At 31.1% G+C, this 15,122-nt stretch overlaps 1 protein-coding gene across 1 annotated transcript in view; it reads left to right on the top strand.

Annotated features, from left to right (window-relative positions):
• LOC127831365 (uncharacterized) overlaps window positions 1-15,122 on the top strand; it is a 40,505-nt gene that overhangs the window by 23,706 nt on the left and 1,677 nt on the right. The window lies entirely within an intron of this gene.

Genomic DNA, 15,122 nt, shown 5'->3' with positions numbered 1-15,122 from the left:
TGCATGCTGTCAACGTAAAACATTTCTGTAAATAAATAAGATTTGTTGAGCATATACGCGCTGACGAGTTTTGTGATTACTGGAGTACCCGTTGTGCTCTAATGCATCGTTATTTACGAGATCGCTTACATTTAATTTTGAGTTTGCGTTGTCGCAGACGAGATTTACATGGTATGAACGAGATTTACATGGTATGAACGATTATCTTAGTATTAACAGTATCTGTTGTAGCTTGGTAAGGGATACACACACTAAAATTAAATCAAAATCAATACTTTCGAGTTGGACTTATTATTAATTTTTATTTTTTTCTTGTAATATAAGATTTTATTATATATTTTTCGAACCATACTTAGATTGAGAACGTGTACATTATTGCTAAATATGTTGCAAAGTGTTATAAAATATCATTGTTTATATAACCAAAAATTGCAATGTTAAATTTAAATGTTGAGAATTGTATGGTAATCAATTGTGACAAATACTTTTATTGAGACTTGAAGGTGTCTAAATTTAAATAAATATATACTCTAATCAAATGCGTGTTTTTGGCTCAGTTGTACTAAGCTTTAACTATTTTGTATACACATTCCGTCCATAACCTCCACACAGTTGTTAAGATGCAAAGTTTAAGTATTGCATTAAAGTTTAATGTGTTTGCTGTAGGCTTTTAAAAATAGCATAATGATAATGATGACAATGAAAGTCCATGACTTTTTTACCTATACATTGCTCATTATCGATTCAGCTATCACCTGCCTGTATCAACCACTTTTGCATCCCACGTGACGAGAAGCTACACATACAACTCTTTAACGTTTAGTTTTCATGGTTGCTATGTTGCTTTTCTCAGAATTTGTCATATTAGAAATACAAGTTAAATACGTGTTCAATTGTAACTGTCAGTCGCGGTCCTCACCATACTTTTTGTGACACGTTGACTCTGACACGCTTTTGTTCAATCAGAATGCTCGTATTTAAATTCAAACACATCCATATGGAAGAATATTAAATATGTCTGTACAAGGTTAAATCTCTATTTTATGCTTTATCATATAATGCTATATTTTATATGAAAATTAAATGCATACGGTTTGATTGTGATTCGCATGTAAGTGATTGGTTACTTTGAAATGCTGCTGCTGTTAATTGCCTTCAGTTTTATACTTAACTAATTAAAAAATAAATAAGGGCAATTTAAACATTATAAAGCAAAATTTGAAGATTGGCAAGTATTGTATTTATTTAATTGTTGAAAAGAAATAGTTTATTAAGAGTGTAATGTTTGTATACATTCTACAATTGTATTACCGGTATATATGAAATCCAAGTATTCAATAACATGTAGTTGTTTTTATTATGTATTGTAGTATATAGATGTATTCTTTTTGTTCATATACATCAGTCATGTTTTGGTGTATGCAATATAATTTTTCCTGAAGATAAACTCTTAACAGAAATATACAGTATTACTATTGAACTTAGAGATCTCATAATAATGTATCAATACAATAAAATATAAGAAATACAACTTAAGCAATCGATTATCAAATGTGTGCTTACTGAACTCCTCTTAAACTGTTATGCGGATTGCGCTCAAACATAAAACCAATTTTGTATCCATGCCATACCGTCTTTAATGCTTATACATTTCATAAATCTAGTGTGTAGCTATTTTCCACCTAATGCCATTGATATGAAATTAAAGTTGTGTAATCATACTTATACATATATATATATATTCCATAGACACGTACATAATTCATTAAATGGTATAATACGAGTATTTTGATGTGTTAAGAATCTAGTTTAATACGTAAATTGGACTCTATCGTACATATTAACTAAAAAAAATTAATATTATTGTTGATTTGCGTCATTATTAAAGTAATGGCTGCATTCATTATTACTTAATCACTTAAAATTTAAACTATCATTGCGAATTAATATACAGTTATGACATGTGTACGGAACAACGATATTTAACACCGATGAAACATATACTTCTTTAGCTTTGTAATGAAATGACCAGCCTTCTCTCAGTTGTAGCACGTAAGGCAAACAGGAACGATTTTCATTGCATACTAATGAAATCAATATGATTGGAGAATGGAATGTCATTACTGGCTAAATAAGAAATCAAAATCGAATAGGAGGAGCTATTTTTTGACTAAAATCATATTCGGTTAAGTGATCCGAATGTACATGTTTGACACCGAACATACATGTTATGCATAGGCCTTGTTAACGGCCATGTCATTTTAAAGTATGTAGTTTAATAAGGTTATTATTTGAATTAAGGATGATTCTATAAAAAAATCAAAATATAAAACCATTTTACTTAAAATTGAAATTCACATGAAAATATCATATACTGTGTTACATATGTTTAAACGATTTCGAAGTTTGAAGAATGATAAACCAGTTCCTATTCAGTTTGATAAATAAGACTAGTTCCTTATTCCTTAGTTGAAATCGAATAAGGAACTGGAATGTACTTACTATAAATAATAAATCAAATCGAATAAGGAACGGCATTTTCTTACTTAAACATCAATGAAAATGATCAAAATTGTTCAACATATAAATGAATATCATTATATACATGTGTATACATAGGTTGGATATTTAAAATACGCATTGCAATACATTTCTACTAAGTTTTAAGTAATGATAAACCAGTTCCTTATTCAGTTTGAATAAGGAATAAGGAACTGGTTCCTTATTCCTTATTGAAATCGAATAAGGAACTGGAATGTACTTACTATAAATAATAATTCAAAATCGAATAAGGAACGGCATTTTCTTACTTAAACATCTATGAAAATGATCAAAATTGTTCAACATAAAAATGAATATCATTATATACATGTGTATACATAGGTTGGATATTTAAAATACGCATTGCAATACATTTCTACTAAGTTTTAAGTAATGATAAACCAGTTCCTTATTCAGTTTGAATAAGGAATAAGGAACTGGTTCCTTATTCCTTAATGAAATCGAATAAGGAACTGGAATGTACTTACTATAAATAATAAATCAAAATCGAATAAGGAACGGCATTTTCTTACTTAAACATCAATGAAAATGATCAAAAGTGTTCAACATATAAATGAATATCATTATATACATGTGTATACATAGGTTGGATATTTAAAATACGCATTGCAATACATTTCTACTAAGTTTTAAGTAATGATAAACCAGTTCCTTATTCAGTTTGAATAAGGAATAAGGAACTGGTTCCTTATTCCTTATTGAAATCGAATAAGGAACGGGAATGTACTTACTATAAAAAATAAATCAAAATCGAATAAAGAACGGCATTTTCTTACTTAAACATCAATGAAAATGATCAAAATTGTTCAACATATAAATGAATATCATTATATACATGTGTATACATAGGTTGGATATTTAAAATACGCATTGCAATACATTTCTACTAAGTTTTAAGTAATGATAAACCAGTTCCTTATTCAGTTTGAATAAGGAATAAGGAACTGGTTCCTTATTCCTTAATGAAATCGAATAAGGAACTGGAATGTACTTACTATAAATAATAAATCAAAATCGAATAAGGAACGGCATTTTCTTACTTAAACATCAATGAAAATGATCAAAATTGTTCAACATATAAATGAATATCATTATATACATGTGTATACATAGGTTGGATATTTAAAATACGCATTGCAATACATTTCTACTAAGTTTTAAGTAATGATAAACCAGTTCCTTATTCAGTTTGAATAAGGAATAAGGAACTGGTTCCTTATTCCTTATTGAAATCGAATAAGGAACTGGAATGTACTTACTATAAATAATAAATCAAAATCGAATAAGGAACGGCATTTTCTTACTTAAACATCAATGAAAATGATCAAAATTGTTCAACATAAAAATGAATATCATTATATACATGTGTATACATAGGTTGGATATTTAAAATACGCATTGCAATACATTTCTACTAAGTTTTAAGTAATGATAAACCAGTTCCTTATTCAGTTTGAATAAGGAATAAGGAACTGGTTCCTTATTCCTTATTGAAATCGAATAAGGAACTGGAATGTACTTACTATAAATAATAAATCAAAATCGAATAAGGAACGGCATTTTCTTACTTAAACATCTATGAAAATGATCAAAATTGTTCAACATATAAATGAATATCATTATATACATGTGTATACATAGGTTGGATATTTAAAATACGCATTGCAATACATTTCTACGAAGTTTTAAGTAATGATAAACCAGTTCCTTATTCAGTTTGAATAAGGAATAAGGAACTAGTTCCTTATTCCTTGTTGAAATCGAATAAGGAACTGGAATGTACTTACTATAAATAATAAATCAAAATCGAATAAGGAACGGCATTTTCTTACTTAAACATCAATGAAAATGATCAAAATTGTTCAACATATAAATGAATATCATTATATACATGTGTATACATAGGTTGGATATTTAAAATACGCATTGCAATACATTTCTACTAAGTTTTAAGTAATGATAAACCAGTTCCTTATTCAGTTTGAATAAGGAATAAGGAACTGGTTCCTTATTCCTTATTGAAATCGAATAAGGAACTGGAATGTACTTACTATAAATAATAAATCAAAATCGAATAAGGAACGGCATTTTCTTACTTAAACATCAATGAAAATGATCAAAAGTGTTCAACATATAAATGAATATCATTATATACATGTGTATACATAGGTTGGATATTTAAAATACGCATTGCAATACATTTCTACTAAGTTTTAAGTAATGATAAACCAGTTCCTTATTCAGTTTGAATAAGGAATAAGGAACTGGTTCCTTATTCCTTATTGAAATCGAATAAGGAACTGGAATGTACTTACTATAAATAATAAATCAAAATCGAATAAAGAACGGCATTTTCTTACTTAAACATCAATGAAAATGATCAAAATTGTTCAACATATAAATGAATATCATTATATACATGTGTATACATAGGTTGGATATTTAAAATACGCATTGCAATACATTTCTACTAAGTTTTAAGTAATGATAAACCAGTTCCTTATTCAGTTTGAATAAGGAATAAGGAACTGGTTCCTTATTCCTTAATTGAAATCGAATAAGGAACTGGAATGTACTTACTATAAATAATAAATCAAAATCGAATAAGGAACGGCATTTTCTTACTTAAACATCTAATGAAAATGATCAAAATTGTTCAACATATAAATGAATATCATTATATACATGTGTATACATAGGTTGGATATTTAAAATACGCATTGCAATACATTTCTACTAAGTTTTAAGTAATGATAAACCAGTTCCTTATTCAGTTTGAATAAGGAATAAGGAACTGGTTCCTTATTCCTTATTGAAATCGAATAAGGAACTGGAATGTACTTACTATAAATAATAATCAAAATCGAATAAGGAACGGCATTTTCTTACTTAAACATCTATGAAATGATCAAAAGTGTTCAACATATAAATGAATATCATTATATACATGTGTATACATAGGTTGGATATTTAAAATACGCATTGCAATACATTTCTACTAAGTTTTAAGTAATGATAAACCAGTTCCTTATTCAGTTTGAATAAGGAATAAGGAACTTATTCCTTATTGAAATCGAATAAGGAACTGGAATGTACTTACTATAAATAACAAATCAAAATCGAATAAGGAACGGCATTTTCTTACTAACAAAAACATAAATAGGAATTAAAGAGATCAATAAGTCAATGAAAATCACTGTAAATATAGGTTGGGTATAACAAATATTTATTGAGGTACATTTCTATTTATTTTTTTATAATTATAACCCAGTTCCTTATTCGATTTCAATAAGGAAAAAGGAACTGGTTCCTTATTCCTTATTCAAATCGAATAAGGAACTGCCATTTTCTTGCCAAAAAGATAAATTAAAGTGAACCAAAGAGACCAGTACATCAATGAAATTCATTATAAATGTAGATTGGGCATCAAAAATATGTATTGTAGTACATGTCTACTATTTTTATTTAATTTTATCCTTGTTCCTTATTCGGTTTGAATAAGGAATAAGGAACTGATTCCTTATTCTGTATTCAAATCGAATAAGGAACTGGCGATTTCTTAATAAAAAATAAGTGAAAATGAATCACTGAGATTAATAAATCATGAAAACCACTGTTAATGTAGGTTGGGTATAACAAAATAGTTATTGAAGTACATTTCTACTAAGTTTTATTTAATTATTACCCAGTTCCTTATTCGATTTCAACATGATGAAAACATGTCTGATACTCATCTATCGGATAGTCTTGGCCAAAGGTAAGGTCCAGATGCTAAAATGATGCGATTAAAGTATCCGAAATTATGGCCTCTGAATAAGGAATTAGAAATAAGTTAGTTCCTTATTCCGGAGCCTGTATTTCGGACGATCACTTTCGGATATTTTATTTTTCAGATGTTGTGTGTGTTACTTCAGCTTGATTATGTTGTATGAATGTATTCTGTCACATTTCTATTGTATATTCTATTTGACGATACACGCTGAAAACAAGTATTATGAAGTAAATAATTAAGAAATGAAATTGTCTTACTCAAACATAAATTAAAATTAACCAAATAATACTAAATATCAATGAAATGATGGTAGATGTAAAAAAATAATATTGCAATACATTGCTGCTAAATTTTATTTAATGAGAATCTAGTTCCTTATTCGGTTTGAATAAGGAATAAGGAACTGGTTCCTTGTTCCGTATACAAAACGAATAAGGAACTGGTATTTTCTGATTAAAAACCTTAATCAAAATGAACCAAAGAAACCAATAAATCAATGAAAAGCATTTTAAACGTAGGTTGTATATCAAAAACTTTAATTGCAGTACACCTGTTCTAAGTTTTATATAATGATAATCCGTTCATTATTCGGTTTGAATAGGGAATAAGGAACTGGTTCCTTATTCCTTATTCAAATCGAATAAGAAACTAGCATTGTCTTGCTAAAAAAATAATTGAAAAATAACCAAAGAGACCAATTATTCAATGAAAATCATATATAGGTAAATATTAGAAACACTCAATAAGAGCTTGAGAACGCATTTGTCTTTATATTGAAAAAAAACACACAAAAAACGGGGGCATCTCTACGAAACTTTCCAGACTACTAGAGGCATCTAGGCCGCTCCTTCCGGTGCAGACATTGCTGTTCGCAATTTTGGCATTCTGTTCGAATACAGAGCTCAACTGTTAAGCTAAAAACGGCGAAGGACTCTCAACCATTGAGACTATCGCCGTTCTTTAGATACCACGGTCAATAATCGTGTGCCGAGGTTGAAGGTCGCCGTATTTACCGTTGGTCTGCATGAGCGAGAAAACGCGTATTCGCATTTAAACAAATCTATGAAGAAAAAAACACTATCACAGCTAGTATGCGCGCAGGTGTTTGAATTTTAAATAAAATTAAATATTGAGGCATCTCATGGAAACTGTCCAGTCTTCTTGAGGCACATGGACCGCTGCGTCCGATGCAGTCTTGCGTTTATGCTGACATGTTGAAATCTCTTCACATCCTTAATCATATCCCTTCGTAACTGTTCACGTAAAAAACTATGAGAACGGAGTGAGATATCTAAACCATGCTTAGTTATGAGGTATCGTTTAGTCTTGGCCAAAGGTAAGGGTCAGATAAAACTTCAAAAACTGTATCAGAAATATAAATAAAAAACTTACATTAGACATAGCTAATAATAACGAATATAAAGCTGCGCAATGCGAGAATGATCCGAATTTAAATATCCGAAGTTATAGCCTCTGAATAAGGAATTGAGTAATAAGTTAGTTCCTGATTCAGAAGCCTGTATTTCAGACGATCACTTTCGGATATTTTATTTTTTAGATGTTACGTGTATTATTTAAACTTGATTATGTTATGTGGATGTATTCAGTCAAATTTCTATTGTATATTCTTTTTCACGATACACGCTGTAACAAGTTTTATGAAGACGATAATAAGGCAATGGAATTGTCTTACTCTACCATTTGTTCTACCATTATACAATATACTGTACTATATTTCTGATGTCTATAGCCAGAATATTTGGTATATTTTGGAAGGGGTCGGCCCGGGAGTAAGCTCACGGGTCGGCCCGGGGGAAAGGGTGGGAAATTAAGCGCGCCACGTGCGTTCTTAAGGTGGTTTTTGGGCCTTAATAGGACATTTTGATAAAATTGTGTGATTTTTTTTATCGAAATATATTTTTATTTAGTATTATTTGAGTAAACGTTGGTGAATTTAAACTAAAATCGAAAACATAATCAGGAAAAGTTGAAAGATGTTTGATAGGGGTCCGAAATACCGAATTTGCACTAACATTATACTGTTTGCTGGCCTGTTTGGTATTGAAATATTATAACACCCTAGCCATAGGTGTCGCATGTCTTTCTTTTCCGTTAGTTCAAAGTACCACGAACACATTGATGTGCGCATTGGGGTTTAGTTGTGCCCCGGGGTCGAAATAGGGTGTGTCAAAGTAGGGAACCCTCGTCAAAAATGAGATTTTTTTAGGCAGGTATGTTCTTTTTAATTTTTAAAGTTACCAAACTCGGCCATGGCTGCTTCAAACTTAGCAAAATTATTTTTATTTGTATGCCGAAGCGAAAAAAATACTTTAACCTACATATTGGTGTGGGGGTGGGCTAAGGGGGGTCAAAGTGTCCATTTTTCTACCATAATACAATATACATGACAATATTACTGATGTCTAGTTCAGGATATCTGGTATATTCAGGTAGCCTTAGTCAATATCTACCAACTTTTGCAATATTGATAGGTCGAGGTCAAGGTCATCCTTCAAGGTCAAAGTTCAAATAGGGGGCATTGTGTTTCTGACAAACACATCTCTTGTTAATACTACATTTAAACATGTACATTTGAGCTTAAATAATCATGATAAGTCATTCCAGCTTCAGATCTGTAACACTTAATGTTTGTACTGTGTACACATGTTTTGTTATTAAAAGACATGATTGCTTGTAGATGCTCCTTTTTGTATACAGACTCGATATTTCTGTGTTAAGTATATTCTTATTAATTGCATATTGTCTGCGAAAGTAAAAGCCAAAGTAGGACTCAATGCTTGATTCAAGGAACAAGCACATATTGCCATGATGTTAAATTGTGAAGAGTTGTCAACACGACTTTGACTTTCTTATACTGTAATCATATTTAACTACATGTTATCATTTGTCACAGGTGAATTTCACAATAAAATGACTTAAAATGATGTGAATTGTTAAAATAATATCATCATATATCAAGTTATAAAGGTATTCCCCGTACTTTAACAGGATTGTTATTGTTTTACTAATTAAAGTGTCTTCATGTTATACAATTGTTTTGTTTTAGCAATATCTTGACTAATTTAACAAATGGTGCCGGTTTGTTAATAAAAATAGCATTCAGGAGGCGGGGAAAATTAGCTTATATGACTATAGTTAAACCATGTGAAAACTATAGAAATCACAATCTAGCCGGATCATCATTAAATTAGGAATATTTGTTCTAATGATATCTTGGTCGAGTTCCAAAACAGTTTGGGTAATATGAAAAACATGGCAGCCAGGGGCAGTTCAGTTATGTTTATAAGGCTATAGTGAAAGCTTCTGTAGATTTCCAGCTAAGCAATGTTTTATTTATTTGGTTCACAGATAAGAGCCTTTTAGCCTTTTTGTGATTAAATGTTTCGAAAACTTTACTACCATTTTATATGATAACTTACACCATGTTGGTAATGATCTTCCTATTTGTAATTACTTACAAATGCTTTATAAAGTATATTTGTTTGTTTGTAAATTGTTGTCATGGTTTGAATGCCTTTAATTATAATGTTGTATAATATGGTAATGTTTTGATTTTTTGAGTATGTATGATGCATAATTTCTGTTTAAATTGTTATGACAAATTTCTGTCTAAACTGTCATTACAATGTCCTTATCTTACACAAACCTCTCAATATAATTTACACTACTCTCGCCAGATGTTCACTTTGGCTGCACAGTTTTCAGTCTTTCAAGTTTGGAACTACTCAGAAATGTTTGGTATTTCAGTCAAAATTTAACCATTTATTCCCCATATTTGTGGTACATAAAGAAACAACAAAGAGTTTGAATGTGTGTACTGCCAATTAGTTGCATTTTATACTTGCCCATCTTTAAACAAACTAACGAATGATGGCCAAAAATGGCTTTGTGGTTTTCTATCTAACATTAAACACAGCAACCCTTTATTATCTATAAATGAAAGCACTTGCCAGTTTATGTAACTGTATATTTTACAGAAATATATATATATTGTAATGAATGTGTTGTAGAAAAATTCAAGTTACTCTAACGAGAAAATGAAACTTCGAGGGCAACTGCGACATTTCTTGTTTAGTTTTATTATGCCCCCCTTTGAAGAAGAGGGGTTATATTGTTTTGCTAAATGTCAGTCGGTAGACCAGTTTGTTTGCGATCAATAACTTGTGTACGGTTTGACCCATTGGCTTGATACTTCACATGTACTTTAGTCTTGGACAGAAGATGACCCATATTGATAATTAGGTTACAAGGTCAAAGGTCAAGGTCAGTCACACTAAGTTTGAAAATTGTTTCCGATCAAAAACTCGTCAACAAATTGACCGATTGTCTTGCTACTTCCGTTGTGCATTGGCGTTGGACAGAAGATGGCCCTGATTGATATTGGGGTTATAAGGTTAAAGGTTAAGTTCAGTCATTCTAAGTTTGAAAATTGTTTCCGATCAATATCTCGTCAACGAATTGACCGATTGTCGTGATACTTCCCTTGTGCATTGGCGTTGGACAGTAGATGGCCTCGATTGAAATTGGGTCACTAGTTTAAAGGTCAAGGTCACTGTGACATAAGGTTTTATTAAAGTGGCTTAGTCAAACTAATATGATAAGATTAAAATTATGGTCAGTTTTGTTGCAGAAAACCCTGTGTCAAGACCCTGTTGGGGGCAAAAGTCTCCGATCATGGAGCTCTTGTTGCTGTAATTTTCGCTTTAGATTTTGACAAATTCTGTTGTGTGTTATTGGTTACACTATAGTAATTATCAGATAGGGTTTATATGATTGCCGAATAGTGTTTTTTTATTTGAAGTGTATAAATCTCCAAACCATTTTTAAGTGTTCAATCTTTATAAAGCTGTATGATTCGACATTTTACCGATGTTGCTTAATTTCTTAACAATGTATGCTTTTGGTTAAAGTTATTGCTGAACTGCGTAAGGTAATAGTATTTATCAAATTTTCAAACCTTACAGCACTGTCGGGTTTAATATTTAATTTTGAAAAACACATACGGGTATGTTTGAAGGTATGCCTCATGTATATATAAAAATATATTTATATTTATTATTAGCGTTGCATATATATAACAACATTACACTTATTTTCTATATGTCTGCGTTGTTATTATTTCTTGCACCTGTCAATTTACGTATCCTGAAATAAGCTAGCTTTTGCGGAACGAAAACACACAAATCTACTGGTACAAAAGCTGGCTGATTTATAATTCTTTCAAAATTACATACCATATCGACCTTTATTATGTGAAGAAACTAAGTCCATTGGTGAATAAAATGGGCTAGCGTTCTTAGTGTTGTTGTTGTTGTTTTTTTACGAAGCACAGCTCAATCTGTGATAGGTCTGTTTTGACCAGTCAATAAATGCTTACTTTTTTATCAGTCCCGGATTTTATATGTGTAGTGCTTAACAAAAAGATCATGGCTGCATAATCCGAAATATTTACTGCAACCTGTGGCCAAACAACCGAGAGGCGCGGAAATTCTCTATAGACACGTGTTTCATCTTATCATATGAAATGAAATAAGATGAACCATTAAAGAAAAAAAATGTTTAAAGTTATTTGTTTCAAAATTATTTATTCTAACGTACATGTGTATTATTTAAGTCTTAAATATTGCGTGTTCTTCATCCGTTGTGAAATAAGTCTATGGAAAAAGGAACGACAATTTCAAACTTACAACGGGGTTGTTCGCCTTCCAACTGTGAATTATAAATATGACAAACATGTAGACATGTGCATAGAAAATATTTCTATATATTTCTACCTAGTAATATTCAGTATTGTTTAGTTTACTTTTTCGCGGCATTATAATAATTAATCACATGCATATTCAAACCGATCGGGGTATGCTTACTTTAACAGTAAACATATACCAAATCTGTTTTGGAATCATTTTATTTGCTTTCACCTTTTTAGTATGATTCTCTTTTTTTCACGTTAGTTCTTCCGTCAACTTCAGAGATTAAATAAACAACTCTTAATCAGTTATTTCTTTACATGAATAAGGGACAAAGTCCATGTCAATGACCGTAACCATTTCGACTCTTTATTTATAGCTGGCTTAGGTATCGACCATCCGAATGTGTGTTTCTGGAATACAGAAGTGGTATCAAATACGCAAGTAGTAAATGAAGTTTAGTTCTCAGGTGTAAAAGCAAAGCAGAGACGAGCCAAATTCTAGGTTGTTCGAGGTGGTTAATAAGTTATTACCTAGTATCTGCCAATTACAGTTAGAATAGAAAACGAAACATATTTTAATAACGTCTATTGATTTGCTTATATAACCAACTAACTAAGTGTCAATTTACTTTCACAACGATGTACTGTGTGATTGACACTGTGACGTACCCATTTTAAATCAATTATATTTTCCAATAAACAACAGTAAAATATAAAGGAAAATGATTGGTCACAAACAAAAATGTTTAATTGTTTCGAATGAAGTGTGGATAGCAAAATAATGATTTTTTTTTCTTTAACTAATCAAAATTGTGTCGCATTTTATTACGTACTAAATATTCCCCAGATCAAGTGTTTATTTAAGTTTGTACGAACCTAGGCACACGATTATTAACCGAAGGATCTACAAAACGGAAATGGCCTCGATGGTGAACAGTTTTTCGCCGTTCTTAGCGTAACAGTTGCACTCTGTATTCGAACCGAGTAAGCAAATGGGTTATCATTAAATTAAACTTAGTAGAAATGTACTGCAATTAATGATTTTGATACCGAACCTACATTTTAAATGCTTTTCATTGATTTATTGGCTTCTTTGGTTCATTTTATTTGTATTTTTTATTTAAAAAATGCCACTTCCTTTATTATTCGATTTGAATAAGGAAAAAGGAGCCATTTCCTTATTCATTATTCAAACTGAATAATGAACTAGGCTATCATTAAATAAAACTCAGTAGCAATGAATTGCAATAAATATATATTTTTTTATTTCCAACCTTCATCTTTATACCTTGATTTTCTTTGACATTTAGTATTCTTTGGTTTATTTTAATTTATGTTTTAGTAAGACGATGCCATTTCCTTATTATCGTCTTCATAATACTTGTTTTCAGTATCGTCAAATAGAATATAAAATAGAAATGTGACAGAATACACCCATATTACATAAGCAAGCTTAAATTACACACACAGCATCTAAAAAAATAAATATCCGAAAGTGACCGTTCGGAATATAGGCTTCCGAATAAGGAATTAACTTATTACTCAATTCCTTATTCAGATGCTTTAACTTCGGATAATTACATTCGGATCATTCTTGCAGAGCGCAGCTTTATGTTCGTTATTATTGGCCATGTTTATTGTAAGATTTTTTATTCTATCTCTGATACAGTTCTTGAAGTTTTATGTGACCCCTTCCTTTTGCCAAGACTATACGGTATCTCATTACAAAGCATGTTTTAGACATCCCATTCCGTTCTCATACGTAAACGAATACGAAGGGATATTATTAAGGATGCAAAGAGATTTCAACACGTCACCATACAAGCAAGACTGCACCGGAAGCAGCGGTCTAGGTGTCTCTAGTAGACTGGAAAGTTCAATCGAGATGCCTCAACATTTTATTTTATTTAACATTCAAACACCTGCGCGCAAACTTGCTGTTATAGTGTTTTTTCTTCATAGATTTGTTTAAATGCGAATACGCGTTTTCTCGCTCGTGCAAACCAACGGTAAATACGGCGACCTTCAACCTCGGCACACGATTATTTACCGTGGTATCTAAAGAACGGCGATAGTCTCAATGGTTGAGAGTCCTTCGCCGTATTTAGCTTAACAGTTGCGCTCTGTATTCGAACAGAATGCCAAAATTGCGAACAGCGTTGTCGTCAGTGCGACATCACTGACGTCACCATAAAAAATGTCTGCACCGGAAGGAGCGGCCCAGATGCCTCTTGTAGTCTGGAAAGTTTCGTAGGAATGCCTCCGTTTTTTTATTCAATTTAAAGACAAATGCGTTCTCAAGCTCTTATTGAGTGTTTTTCTAATTAAATAGATTTTCTATCACTGAAAACGCGTTATCTCGATCTTGAAGCCAACGGTATATCCGGTGACCTTAAACATTGGCGCGGAAAATAAAGGTTACGAGAACCAAAAAAAAATGGCGCTCGTCTATTTGATAACCAGTCCTATTTTTCCGATGTTAGTCCAACTGGTTACTTTTCCTTACTCGGAAGCAAAAAAAGGAACTGGCTTATCATTTAACAAAAACCGAAGAAGAAATGTTCTGCAATACATACTTTGATACGCGACCTATATTTACAATGATTTTCATTGATTAATTGGTCTCTTTGGTTCATTTTAATTGGTTTGTTTAGCAAGGAAATGCCAGTTCCTTATTCGATTTGAATAAGGAATAAGGAACCAGTTCCTTATTCCCTATTCAAACCGAATAAGGAACTGGGATATCATTATATAAAACTAAGTACAGATGTTCTGCAATTCAAGTTTTTGATACCCAACCTAAATGTAAAATGCTTTTCATTGATTTATTGGTTTCTTTGGCTCATTTAAATTAAGTTGTTTAATAAGTAAATGCCAGTGCCTTATTCGATTTGAAAAAGAAACAAGGAATAAGGAACCGAATAAGGAGCTGGGTTTTCATTAAATAAATCTCAGTAACGATGTATTGCAATAAATATGTTTAATTTCGAACCTACATATACCATGATTTTCATTGACATTTAGTATTCTTTGGTTAATTTTAATTTATCTTTGAGTGAGACAATTCTATTTCCTAAT

Source organism: Dreissena polymorpha, chromosome 1 (assembly GCF_020536995.1).
Source record: "Dreissena polymorpha isolate Duluth1 chromosome 1, UMN_Dpol_1.0, whole genome shotgun sequence".
NCBI classification, from domain to species: Eukaryota; Metazoa; Mollusca; class Bivalvia; order Myida; family Dreissenidae; genus Dreissena; species Dreissena polymorpha.
The sequence above is the reverse complement of the archived record's forward strand: the minus strand, read 5'-3'. Positions and strand labels throughout refer to the sequence as shown.